Consider the following 13,603-nt stretch of genomic DNA (forward strand, 5'->3'; position numbering starts at 1 on the left):
TATCCCTGTTAGACAGGAGCCAAAAAACGGGCCTGCGGGCCCCCGGCCCCGGGGCCCTCAAAAATACGGGACCCAATTCGCTGGGACCAGTCCCCTGAGCGAGGAGGCAGATCAAGCCAAGGCACAAGAATGGACTTGTGCGCCACCACCTCAATCTTATTAACACCTCAGATGGGGGTTCAACCTGTCCCTGCCATGCCCTTAGGGCCTCCCATACCGGACAACGCGGTGGGACTTATCATTGGCCGTGGTGCCCTTACCGCATGCGGACTAATAGTCCATCCAGGCATAACAGATAATCAACACATCCCAAATATGCAGATTCTATGCTCCAGCCCTCATGGTGTATTTTCTATTAAAAAAGGGGACAGGATTGCTCAGCTCCTCCTCCTCCCGCTGCTGGGAGAATTACTCAATCAAGATAAAAAACTTATGGGATCTTCAGAAATGGATTCGGCCTATTTGACATTGTCACTTGATTCGCGCCCGAAATTAATCCTTAACATAAATGGTAAAAATTTTGAGGGCATTCTTGACACCGGAGCTGATAAGAGTATTATTTCCACACATTGGTGGCCTAAAGCTTGGCCAGTGACAAAATCTTCTCATTCTTTACAAGGCCTGGGGTATCAATCCAGTCCAGACATTAGTACCAACCGGCTGGTCTGGACGTCACCAGAGGGTTTAAAAGGATGCTTTTCCCCCTACGTTCTACCCCTACCTGTAAATCTCTGGGGGAGAGATGTCATGACAGATTTAGGACTGACTCTGACCAATGATTATTCATTACGTCTTAGAGAAATGATGGAGAAAATGGGTTATCAAGAAGGCCAGGGTTTGGGACGCCATGAACAAGGCGAACCGCGCCCAATCTCACACAAGGCCAATAAGGACAGAGCAGGCCTGGGTTTTTCCTAGGCGCCACTGAGGCAGTACGACCTATACCATGGAAAACGGAGGATCCTGTGTGGGTTCCTCAGTGGCCGCTAACCTCCGAGAAATTGAGCGTTGTAACACAAATTATTGCAGAACAACTAAAACTCGGCCATATTGAACCCTCTACTTCCCCCTGGAACACCCCCATATTTGTAATAAAGAAAAAGTCTGGCAAATGGCGTCTGTTACATGATTTAAGAGCTATAAATGGACAGATGTCCCTGTTAGGGCCTGTACAGAGAGGATTACCTATGCTGTCCGCCCTTCCTAAGGGCTGGAACATCCTCATTATAGACATCAGAGATTGCTTTTTTTCCATACCGTTACACCCTGCGGATAGACCTCGCTTTGCCTTTAGTGTCCCCTCTATCAATCATACAGAGCCAGATAAGAGGTATCAATGGAGAGTCTTGCCCCAAGGGATGGCCAATAGCCCTACTATCTGCCAACTGTATGTAGACCAAGCACTCGCCCCGATAAAGAGACAATTTCCACAAATAGTGTCTATCCATTACATGGATGACGTCCTGCTTTGCCATAAGAATCCATCTGTACTGCAACAGGTTTTTCCTGTGTTACAGAAAACATTAGAGCAATGGGGGCTACATATAGCCACTGAAAAGGTGCAATTGGCAGACTCTGGACAGTTTCTAGGTTCTTTTATACAGCCCAACATTATTAAGCCACAAAAAATAGAAATCAGGATGGATAATTTACATACTTTAAATGACTTTCAAAAATTGTTGGGAGATATCAATTGGCTTAGACCTTTTTTAAAAATCCCTTCAACAGAATTGAAACCCCTGTTTGATATCTTGGAAGGGGATTCTCATATCACCTCTCCTAGAAAATTGAATCCTTTGGCAGTGGAGGCACTTAATAAAGTAGAAAAAGCAATAAGTCAAGCGCAGCTTGTTAGAATAGATTATTCCAAGCCGGTTTTGTTATGTATCTTGGACACTCGAGGCTTACCAACTGCTGTCATTTGGCAAGAGGGGCCCCTATGCTGGGTTCATCCACAAGCCTCCCCTGCAAAGATTATCGATTGGTATCCGGCCGTAGTAGCACAATTAGCATTAAAGGGATTAAAAATGACAATCAAATACTTCGGCCTTGATCCTAATATCATTGTCATTCCCTATACCCCTAATCAAATACAGGTGTTAGCTGCTGCTTCTAATGATTGGTCCATTCTATGTGTCACATTTAGTGGAAAATTTGATAATCATTATCCAAAGCACCCATTGTTACACTTTGCCCTGACCCATCCATTAGTTTTTCCCAAAGTAACAAGTCATTCCCCACTTAAAAATGGTCTTGTAATTTATACAGATGGCTCCAAAACCGGGCAAGGGGCCTATGTAGTTAATAACATTACCCATATCAGACAATATTCGGAGGTTTCCCCTCAAATTGTTGAGTGTTTGATAGTATTAGAAGTTTTACAGCAATTTGATTGCCCGCTCAATATTATTTCTGATTCCTTGTATGTGGTTAATGCAGTTCGCCTGCTAGAAACTGCGGGCCTAATAAAACCTTCTAGTAGGGTAGCACAAACCTTTGAACAGATTAGAAACCTTCTATTACAAAGAAAACATCCCTTTTATATCGTACATATGAGAGCCCATTCTGGACTCCCTGGCCCCATGACAGAGGGTAATGAGCTGGCAGATCAGGCTACGCGACTTGTGGCCACAGCACTATCCTCACCACTAGAGGCCGCCAAAAATTTTCATAGTAAGTTTCATGTTACCTCTGAAACACTTCGCCGGCGCTTCTCTTTAACAAGGAAAGAAGCCCGCGAGATAGTCACACAGTGCCAAAACTGTTGTCAGTTTCTGCCCACACCTCATTATGGTGTCAATCCGAGGGGACTCTCCCCCCTACAAGTTTGGCAGATGGATGTCACTCATATTGCATCTTTTGGTAAGACGCAATACGTTCATGTGTCTATTGACACTTGTTCTGGTGTGTTATTTGCAACTCCACTTTCAGGAGAAAGGACATCTCATGTAATTCAACATTGCCTCGAGGCCTGGAGTGCCTGGGGTAGACCAAAATGTCTTAAGACAGACAATGGACCTGCTTATACCTCAAATAAATTCAAACAATTCTGTGCACAAATGCAGGTGACCCATATCACTGGACTTCCTTATAACCCTCAAGGACAAGGCATCATTGAAAGAGCTCATCGAACGCTCAAATCCTATTTATTTAAACAGAAAGGGGGAGCGATAACAGAGTTGCCCCCTGGCCCAAGAGTGGCACTATCCATGGCACTCTTTACTCTAAATTTCTTAAACCTGGACGATGCAGGAAGGAGCGCTGCAGAGCGCCACTGCTCGGAACCAAAGAGACCAAAAGAATTGGTAAAATGGAAGGATGTGTTGACAAATCAATGGAAAGGCCCGGATCCTATCTTAATAAGATCCAGGGGAGCTGTTTGTGTCTTTCCACAGAGTGAACAAAATCCTTTTTGGATCCCGGAGCGGCTAACACGAAGTATAAACCAAGAAGATGATCATTCTCCTGACCTTTCTGTGGATAACCCTAGCGCCAACGATAAGGACACATGAGTTTCGATGGGGAATCATGTCAACCTTCCCACTTCCAATGCCGGTGATGTATAACGCCCAAGTTTTCCCTCGCTTGTTTACTACTGATAAAGAATTAGGCCTTCCGTTTTTGCCCTGGGATTCTCAAATAGAACGAGTAGTGGATAATAGAACTCACTACCTTCTGGGTAGCCTATGCTTTAGCATCAATGGGACGGTGCCCAGTTATATTGGGTTACATACTCAATCTATGTCAAATATTATTAATGGATGGACAAATGCTACACATTGGGGCGGGAATTTTACAGAATTATTTGGGCTAATTATTCTGAAGGTCTCAGACAACCAAAGTTGGCCCCGTTCTGCCATGCAAAGGAGGACTCGCATTCCCCTTTGCCTTAGTCAGGATGCCAATATGTGTATGGCCCCCTTTTCTTTAGATTGTTAGTAATGCTTCCTTGCCAAGTAATTCCGATAAGCTTGATTGTATGATGCAACCATGTTATTATGTTCTGTGCTGGAATGCTTCTGAGTTCCCCTTGGCCCTGGTAGCACGCCTGCCCCGATTTGTGCCTGTTCCTGTGGAGGCCCCAAGTTCAATGGCATTATTCAGAGAAAGGAGAGATTTTGGAATTTCTGCCGTAATTGTGGGCATCATCGCAGCCACCGCTGTAACAGCATCGGTTACTGCTTCGGCCCTGACCCTTTCGGGCACGGTGCAGTCGGCTGCCACCATAAATAAATTGTCCTCTACGGTGACCACGGCCATGGAGGCTGGACATTTAGCTTATACCCAGATTCAAGGCAGGTTATTGCTAGTGAATCAACGCATAGATTTAGTCCAAGAGCAATTAGATGTTTTGTGGCAAGTTGCCCAATTAGGGTGCGAAAGAAGATTGCCAGGTCTTTGTGTGACCTCTGTACAGTATGACAATTTCACACGGGCTGCTAATCTTTCTAAAGCTTTATCCCAGCATTTGTTACAGAATTGGACAGTTGAATTTGACCAGACCCTGCGGGAACTCCGAACAGCGATATTACAAATCAACTCCACCCGCCTAGACCTGTCCCTCACCAAAGGCCTCGCCTCCTGGATTTCTTCAGCATTTTCTTATTTTAAAGAGTGGGTGGGGGTGGGAATGTTTGGAGCATTTTTCTGCCTCGGACTGGGCTTTATGCTTTGGCTAATTTGCAAAATTTATAGTAAAAACAAGAGAGAAAAAATTATGATAACTCAGGCACTCATGGCCTTAGAGCATGGAAGGTCAGCGGAAGTCTGGCTTGCGGCACTAAAACGGCAGTAGATGTTAGCAGCCGGTCGCCGGCCAGGCAGCTCTTGCACCCTCAGCATCTCTATGCGTCGCACGAGGATGAGTGCCCGGTTTGAACAGCCCATGAGGGTTGTTGAGCTAAGCATCGCACAGAGAGATACCCCCGCTCTCTCTGGGAAGCATGCCGTCTTGAAAAGGGTTGCCTGTCCTAGTGTCCCTTCCTCAAGAAAAACGACAGAGAGATCGGTCAGGAGTATGTCGGGTCCCACCTAGAGCCTAGACAAGACCCCTGCACATATCTTTTGTTTTTAAATTATCTTTGGGGATTCGGCCTCTACTTCCGCCCTCCTTGAATGGGTGGCTGGCTTGCCTTTGTATAGAAAAGGGGGAGATGTGGGGCGCCACCCCACATCGTCGCCATTATAAGATGGCGCCGACATCGCCTGCCTCTGGAGATGAACAAGTGATCCGCGCATGTGCTGGCATTAACCGTTCATGGTGCCAGTTGCCCGCCTGACAACGTCACCTCGGGTGACAAGAATTTGGCCTATAGGGAATCGCCACGTCCGAGGCGAGAGAAATCTCCTATATAAGGGAGGCGGTTTTCGGGCTTGGGGTCTCCGCCTTGAGAAGCTGATGCTCTCCCTCTCAAGACGCATTAAAGCTTGCTACAGAAGGATCCTGTTTATGTGCCGCGTTGTTTCTTGCTGGCGGGAAAATTAGCGCGGGACATAAAGGGACAGATGCATCCATGACCACTATGCTCTAAAAGCATAAAATGGAGATGGCCAGATGGCCCAGTATTTTTAAAGGACTTTACACTCAGCCTGACAATCTGTGTTCAAATACTGAGTCCCACATGGTCTCGAGGGAGAGTAGCGATGCTCCCATATTTCCCTGTGACTTCTATACCCTTGCTGTGGGGTACATACCCACCTCACCCCCCAAAAGATAAATTAATGTATTTCAAAAACTAGAAACATAAAGTTGATGCTTTGACTTGTGTAGCTTTGGAAGTTATCTATAAGTGTGTGAATAGTCCAAAGTTTAAATAAACATTTGCTAGTCATAATCTCAAGAAATAGGACCATGGATTTATAAATGTATTCATAAAATGGGACTGCCAAAGTCACTGATGCATATTAAAGGGGAATTATTTTTGTCTTTATTAAATACATATACTATAATAGGTAATCATAATGCCATGTTTCAATTTTCATGAGAATAAAAGAGAAAGTATAATGAATATAATTGAGTATCATTTGTATTATTCCTACTGCTTCTAATAAGCTTGTAAAAAGTCAAATGTTTTTCAAGAAATGAGTAGCTCCATACAATTCCTTTAGGAACCAATGAAAATTTCATCATTTAATTTTTCCCAAATTAAAACTGAATAAAAACTGTCCCAAAAATGACCAATATATTGCTTCTAAAATTAGGAAAGGAATGAATTCAATGCTGGAGATATGAATCAGTGTGTAAAGTACTTGCTAGTTAAAGATAAAGACTTGGGTTTGTGTCCATGGATTATTATGAGTTATTAGGCAAAGCAGTGTGAACCCCAAAGCCAAGCCATAAGGAAAGGCAGCTGATCTAACCTAAGGACAAGCTCCAGTTTCAGAAAGGGAGGCACCAAACTCCTAACTACTAATGTCCATGCACTAATGCACTAATGAGTACATCCACATGTGTGCATGCTTGTTCTCACCTACACACACATACACATATACACACACATACACCATAGAGAGAGAGGCAGAGACAGAGACAGAGACAGAGGCAGAGGCAGAGGCAGAGGCAGAGACAGAGGCAGAGGCAGAGGCAGAGGCAGAGGCAGAGCTAGATACAAATACACTGCAAAGCTGTATTTGAAAGAGTCTACTTATATAGATAAAGCAAACATGGTAAAATAAAAATGGAGGATGATGTACATGTAACTGAGCTGATTAAATTCTTATCATCATCCTCAGTCAACAATTTTATTTGAGACCCTTCTCAATGATTCCTAAACTGCATCAATATGTGTGAGAAGAGGTGTTGTCTTGCTGTTTGATATTGTTCATGAGGTTTCTCTTTTACACGTAGAAAGACAAAAGAACAGATATTTTAGTATACTTCAAGAGCCATGTGCTCCTTTCCTTCATTTATAAATTTGAGGTCTCACCCTATGCTCCTTGAAAGTATTAAATTTGTCAGCTGACATCATACAGATGTCCTTCTTTTGTTTTCTGAGGGTTAATATGAAAATTAAGCATGTTTGTTTTTTTTATCTTATCTAATTTTTCAATTAGTAAATTCCAGGTAGTGTTAAGTTCTAAATTTAGGATAACTTTGCATAGTATGTAGTATCATAAGTACATACTATGTATTTCTGAGCTCGAATGTCTCATTGAGTCCCTAACTTATAAAGTTTTAAAACACTAACATTGCTGTTAGTGTTCCTTTCTCAATATTATACTTGTCATTTAATGTAAAAAAGCCATATAAAATCTCAATTTATAATATAATTTCTTAGAAAGCAAACAGGTTATATCAAATATGGTGTTTTTTGTTTTTGTGTTTTTGTTTAGTTTTTTAAGCATAATAACTTCATATTGATATGAATAAATTAAAATGATGCGATAAGTTATAAACTCTACATGAAAAATACATTATTTGTAAAGATGCATCATTTTGTTAAAAATGTGATCAAGTTAAAAACTTTAGTAATGATTAATCCAATTCATTAAACAGAAAGTATTATGACATCATCAATATAGTCAGTTAAAATCCATTAACATGACAAGAATAAGAGAATATATTGAAGCCCCTGAAAATTTAACACATTGTTTCTAGTGAATAGCACAACAGAGGCATTGAAGTTACAGATCACTATTATTTAAAAACAAGATGAAATTACATTGTATGGAAAGTGTCAAAAAATATGAGTAACACATACGTTGGAGCTGCAAATATATTATTTATTAATTTATTTTTCTTGCTTTATTGAAAATGAGGTCTTCTCTTATACAATACGTACCAAGAATAGTTTGCCTTCCTTCTACTCCTCCCCACCAACCCAATAACTCTGCTTTTCTCCTTCTCCCATTCTATTTCCCTTCACTAGAGTAGAAGCCCTTCAAAAGAGCAGGCCTTGAAGAGACAGCAACCTAACAACACAAAACAAAATACAAAAAAAAAAAAAAAAAGGCAAAAAGCTCACATACAGAAGCTGAACAAAGAAACTCAACAGGAGGAAAAGAGCCCCAGGACCAGACAAAAAAAGTCAAAAAGAACTCTGCTCCCACAAGTCAGCTTCCCATAAAAGCACCAATCTAACAATTACAACATATACCTGGTGCAGGACCTGGTGAAGACCTTTGAATGCCCCGTGCTTGATGATTCAGCCTCTGTGATTCCACATGATCCCTGCTTAGTTTATTCAGTAGAGCATGTTCTCCTGTTATCCTCCTACAGTCTTTCCTCCCCCTTGAATTCCCTGGATTAAAAGGGGAAGGATTTGATGGAGACCTACACATTAGATATTCTCTCCACATAATGTCTGGCTCTAAGTCTCTGCATCTGCTACTATCTGCTGCCAGAGAAAGCCTCTCTTATGTTGACTGTTGATGTTGAGTTCTAAAGCAGTGTCAGACATAAGCTCATTCGTGTGGAGTGGGCGTCAAGTCAAATCAGACATTAGTCGGTTCCTCCAGCAAGTTCTGCACCACTTCTGCCCCAGCACATGTTGCAGACAGGACAGATTGTAGGTCAAAGGATGGTTGCCCAGGTTGGTGTCCACATTTTTCTTTTGGTAGCTTACAGAGTACCTTTCCACACCAAAGAGATCAGAAGGTAGAGGTGAAGACTCCATGCAAGCACAAGTTTGACCTCTCTATGTCCAAAGAGGAGTGAGGATGTTTTCCTCTGCAATGGGGTTTGGCTGTCAGTTTTTAGAGAGCTACCTTCTGTACTAGCTTCAGCCTGAGTGGTTTGGGGAATCTCCATGAGACTTCTTGACCAAAATTTTACCAAATCCATCCCAGGCCTGACACTGGGAGCCTTGGGTGTGTCTAGGAGATGGTCTGCTTATACTTTATCCCCATTATCAGCAGTTCTCAAGAGGATCACCATTACATATTTCAGGAAGTATCCACTGCACTAGGTTTCCACACCAAAGTCAAACAGCCATCCCTTAGTTCTAGCTATTTCTCCTTATATTCTTTCCTTCCACTTCATCTTTCTTCCACAGCTGATTCCTCCTGCTCCTGCCCACACCTGTCCCAAGTCTACCTCAAAATTGATTTCATTTATCCTTCCCAAACAGATCCATGCTTCTTCTCTATAGCCCTCCCCTTCACCTAACTCCTCTTCGTCTATGGATTATAAGATGATTGTAATTCTCTTGGTGGCTGATATTCACTAATAAGTAAATATATACCATGTTTGTCTTTCTGAGCCTTCATTAACTTACCTGCAATGAATTTTTTTCTAGCTCCATCCACTTGCCTGCAAATTGCATGATTTCATTTTTTTAACAGTTGAATAACACTCCATTGTGTAAATACTCACTTTTTAATCCCATCAACCTATTTACAGAATTTACTTTAGTGTTCAACTTAATTCTGTCTTTGATTTCCAAGTTAAAAGTTAATGTGGACTTTGTCTAGTTTATCTGAAGATTGGGAACTAAATTAGGATGCACCTGTTCTTTCTCAGGATCCCTGTGCTATAATAAAAGTGTCAAGAGAAGTTAAGGTTCATAGGCTGTGTTTATTATTAAGACTATAGGTTACTTGTGCCTTCCTCTGTGGAAAACATTTACCTTTCATAAGTGTTTTCTACTTAAGGCATCTGTAATGGTTCTTAAACTTCAAAATAACGTTGCCCAAGTTTGTGTTTAAACAACCCTGTCAAGTGTCTATTATTCAGTACCTGAAGGGAGGTAAAGACTAACTTTGTCAAACATCATGACCTACCCTGGTCTTTCTTAACTGAGGAGATATAAAATTTCCTGCCTGACTGCACAATTTATGATAGGATCACATGTGTTCATTGTATTTTTAATAGAGAAGGCAGGTAGAGTTGTGAGGTTTGTGTGGAACTTCATTCAGAAGAGGATACAATATTGACTCTGACAAAGGACAGGGAAAATATAGGACACTGGTATATTGAGGTACCCAAGTCATAAAGAACCAAGATAGACTGGGTGTTGAATTACACTGATTCAATCAGTGCCAACAGTACCAATGATGTTTTTGTGAGGCCTCAGGGTCTCCCATATGGATGCACAAAGGAAGAAATCATTTGATACTTCTTAAGGTTGGAAACAGTGCAAAATGGGATCACATTACTTATTGACTTTGAGGATAACATTAAAGGGGATATTTTATTCATTTTGCACCACTAGGTTGAGATGAGAAAGCTCTACATAAGGACAAGGGCAGAATAGGACACAGGTATTATTGAAGTCTTCAAGAGCAGTCAGGAAGAAGATAGATCATCATCTGATTCACCTCTGAAAGTCTTTTCAGAGGACTTGGTTCTATAACTGACCTGGCATAGCCCAGAGGTGCATTGGCATTATGAAACAGCCAGGCCTAGGTATGATCAAGAGTGCAGACTCAGGCCGGGCATGGTGGAGCACGCCATTAATCCCAGCACTAGGGAGGCAGAGGCAGGCGGATTTCTGAGTTCGAGGCCAGCCTGGTCTACAAAGTGAGTTCCAGGACAGGCCAGGGCTATACAGAGAAACCCTGTCTCAAAAAACCAAAAAAAAAAAAAAAAAAAGAGTGCAGACTCTGGGGACTATGAAGAACACAGTGAACTTGGTTTTGGCTATGACATCAACTACTGTCTCTCAAGAACTTATGACCACAGCAAGCTCACAATGCAGAGCACCACAGGTCATGCCTACACGTGAGAAGACTGCCCTAAAAAACAATGGAAAATTAAAGTTACAACTTCTTTCCACTCAATCCTGTGATAGTTCATACTGAGATTGGCGCTGATAGGAGACAAACAAGAGAAGCTGGTGTTGAGTTTGCCACTCGTGAAAAAACAGTGGCAGCTAGGTCGAAGAACAGGGTCAACATGCAGCAGAGACACATGGAACTGTCCCTGAATTCAACAATAGGGGCTAGTAATCAGACTTCATAGCAGCCAGGTGATCCAGAGGACGGGAGTGTCATCTGCAGAGCAACTCTGTGAGTAGCTATTATAGGGTCAGCTTCAGTGATCAGAAGAGCATAAGTGGATATGATTAGAATTGTGGAAATGCTTAAGATATTTCAATCCAAAATCTCACAGGCAGCCTATAAGCAGTCAAAACCAGTATATAATCCTAGAGGAATCTGCTGAACCCACTTGGCAACACAAATTTGTGTAAAAGTTGGGTATTTGCAAGGTGTTTCTTCATGCATCCTTGGGCATGATGTTCTTTTGGTTGTGGGCCTAAGAAGTGTTCACAGGCTGAAGACAAAAGTGTGATTTTTGAGCTTCCATGTTTGGAGGCTGGGAAAAAAGCCACTTTCTTCATCACGTTCTCCATGGCTTAGTGGAATAAACTGGACTGCTTTGCATTTAAAAAAAATACTTCTTTAGTGTTTTCATATAAACTTTTCTATTAACATGTAATATTGTGTATGCTTGTTTTCTGCTGTTCTCAATTATTATCTCATAAGAATGATATTCTGAGTTAAGTAGTTTTAAGTATGTTGAGTGGCTGTTTAAGCACACCACAGTGAATACACTAGGGGTACATATTTTTCTGGAGAGCTCCAAGGTGCTAGATTGCTGATGCAAAGAGAAGCATTTTGCATATTCCTTCTAGTTTATATTTCATTTAAAATCTTTTTGGTGTGTTGTTGTTGTTGTTGTTGTTTTGTTTTTCAAGACAGGGTTTCTCTATGTAGCCCTGGCTGTCCTGGAACTCACTTTGTAGACCAGGTTGGCCTTGAACTCAGAAACCCGCCTGCCTCTGCCTCCCTAGTGCTGGGATCAAAGACATGCACCACCACATTTAAAATCTTTAAGTGGAAGTAATTCCCAAGGTCCTGACTAAAGCATTTTTGTACTATAATTTTCTTTTGGGTATATTTTCCTAAGTGAAACTTGTTAATTTTTTTTTTTACTTTTTTTCCTTAAAATAAATACCTTTTCATAAGTAAATGTGATTTTTATTCACTAACCCTTTAAACATAAAACAATATTACAAATAAATATCACTGATTTTTAGAGATAACTGCAAGCAAATAGTGAACACCTTCAACATAGAAACTATATTTAAACATAGACAGATCAGTGAAATATTGTAGTTGGATAAAATATAATGAGCCATATAATCTACATTCTATTCTTGGTACCTACATGGTAAAAGGAATGAATCAACTTCTAAAAATTGTCCTCTTATGGCCACAAACCCATCATGGCATACATATATGTGAATACTCCCTCATACATACAAACTCACACACAAACACAACAAATATATGTTTAAAAAAAAAAAAGATGGTTAATTGCACCGAGTTCTCTATTGTTCTGAAATATTCCTTCATGTCTTTCTAATAAAATGTTGTTCTGTTACTTTCTTTGTGTCAGTTTGCACTCTGAAATACTTCCCTTTCTATTTAGACAATTGAAGGAAATGATAATCGACTGGCCCATTTAAATTAATCTCCTTTGAACTCATGTTGCATTATATGGGGTCTCTTTTAAATAGGCCATCCCCTTGAATTCAAAAGAGAGTACAGATAAATTAAGCCTCGTTCATTTAGACTCTATTGACCTGATTCCACTATAATGTATTTTCGTAAACACACATCTGTTGTTTATCATGAAAGACTAAGAGTGCATTATAATTAGAAATCTGTTGGTAATTTATTTGCTTCTTAACCACCTGCTTCATATGGATCATATTATCTTGTGTTATAATATTTTTCTATTACAAAGAGAAAATATACAATAGCCAAACATTATTCCTAGCTTTAACATTTATCCTGGTTTTAATTGGACATTACTTTTCTATAAGAGTGTTTTGTTTCATAGTGGCAGCTATCTAACGCTTAATAGCTATTGTTTCTTAAAAGTTTGTTTTTATTACCAGTAAATGAATCAGATAAATGACTATATTTACCACTACCAATCTTCATTTTCTAAAAGTGCACAACTTACGTTTCTCAAAATATTTTTCACCTTTTCTTCCCAGAAAAGATTATATTATCTACTCTACAATAACGCACATAATCTTATATTTTAATGAATAGATCATGTCACTTACTTAAAACATCTAAAGCAACGTATGAAGAGATAGCTGAGCAGTTGACAGCACTTGCTGTACTTACAGAGGACCCATATTTGGTTCCCAGAATCTATAGGCAATACACCTTTTTAGCCTAAACAGATACTAAGCTTGCACATAGTGAGTGCAAATACATGCAGAAACACCGCTCATACAAAGATAAATATATAGATAGATGATAAATAAATATTTTTAGAACCTCAAAGTTTAAAATACTATCCAAAGCTTAATACTTAGTAGAGTGTTTCATATAAGCATTATTTCATAGTGAATCTGGTTTATATTTAAGATTTAAATAATAATAAATTATTTAATAGTTGGGTTGACCATGTACAAAACAACACTAAATAATCAAAGAATAAAAAATAAGGGAAATGCCTTGTTTCAGAAAGACTTTAAACTTTTATATCATTTATGTATTGCTTTTAAACACTGCTGAAATATATATGGAGTTAGCCTATCTGTTAAAATTCCAACTGAAAAACAATATTTGCACTGTTTGCTAGATATTGCTTTTCTGACAATAAATTATGTATTTCTCTGCTGAGATTTGATGAAATTCT

At 40.1% G+C, this 13,603-nt stretch overlaps 1 pseudogene; it reads left to right on the plus strand.

Annotated features, from left to right (window-relative positions):
* Positions 1–8,519: 8,519 nt before the first annotated feature.
* On the plus strand, positions 8,520–10,900 carry LOC110291802 (heterogeneous nuclear ribonucleoprotein F-like; annotated as a pseudogene).
* Positions 10,901–13,603: the final 2,703 nt, after the last annotated feature.

Source organism: Mus caroli, unplaced genomic scaffold (genome assembly GCF_978045245.1).
Source record: "Mus caroli unplaced genomic scaffold, Mus_caroli_1 scaffold_3, whole genome shotgun sequence".
Lineage (NCBI taxonomy): Eukaryota > Metazoa > Chordata > Mammalia > Rodentia > Muridae > Mus > Mus caroli.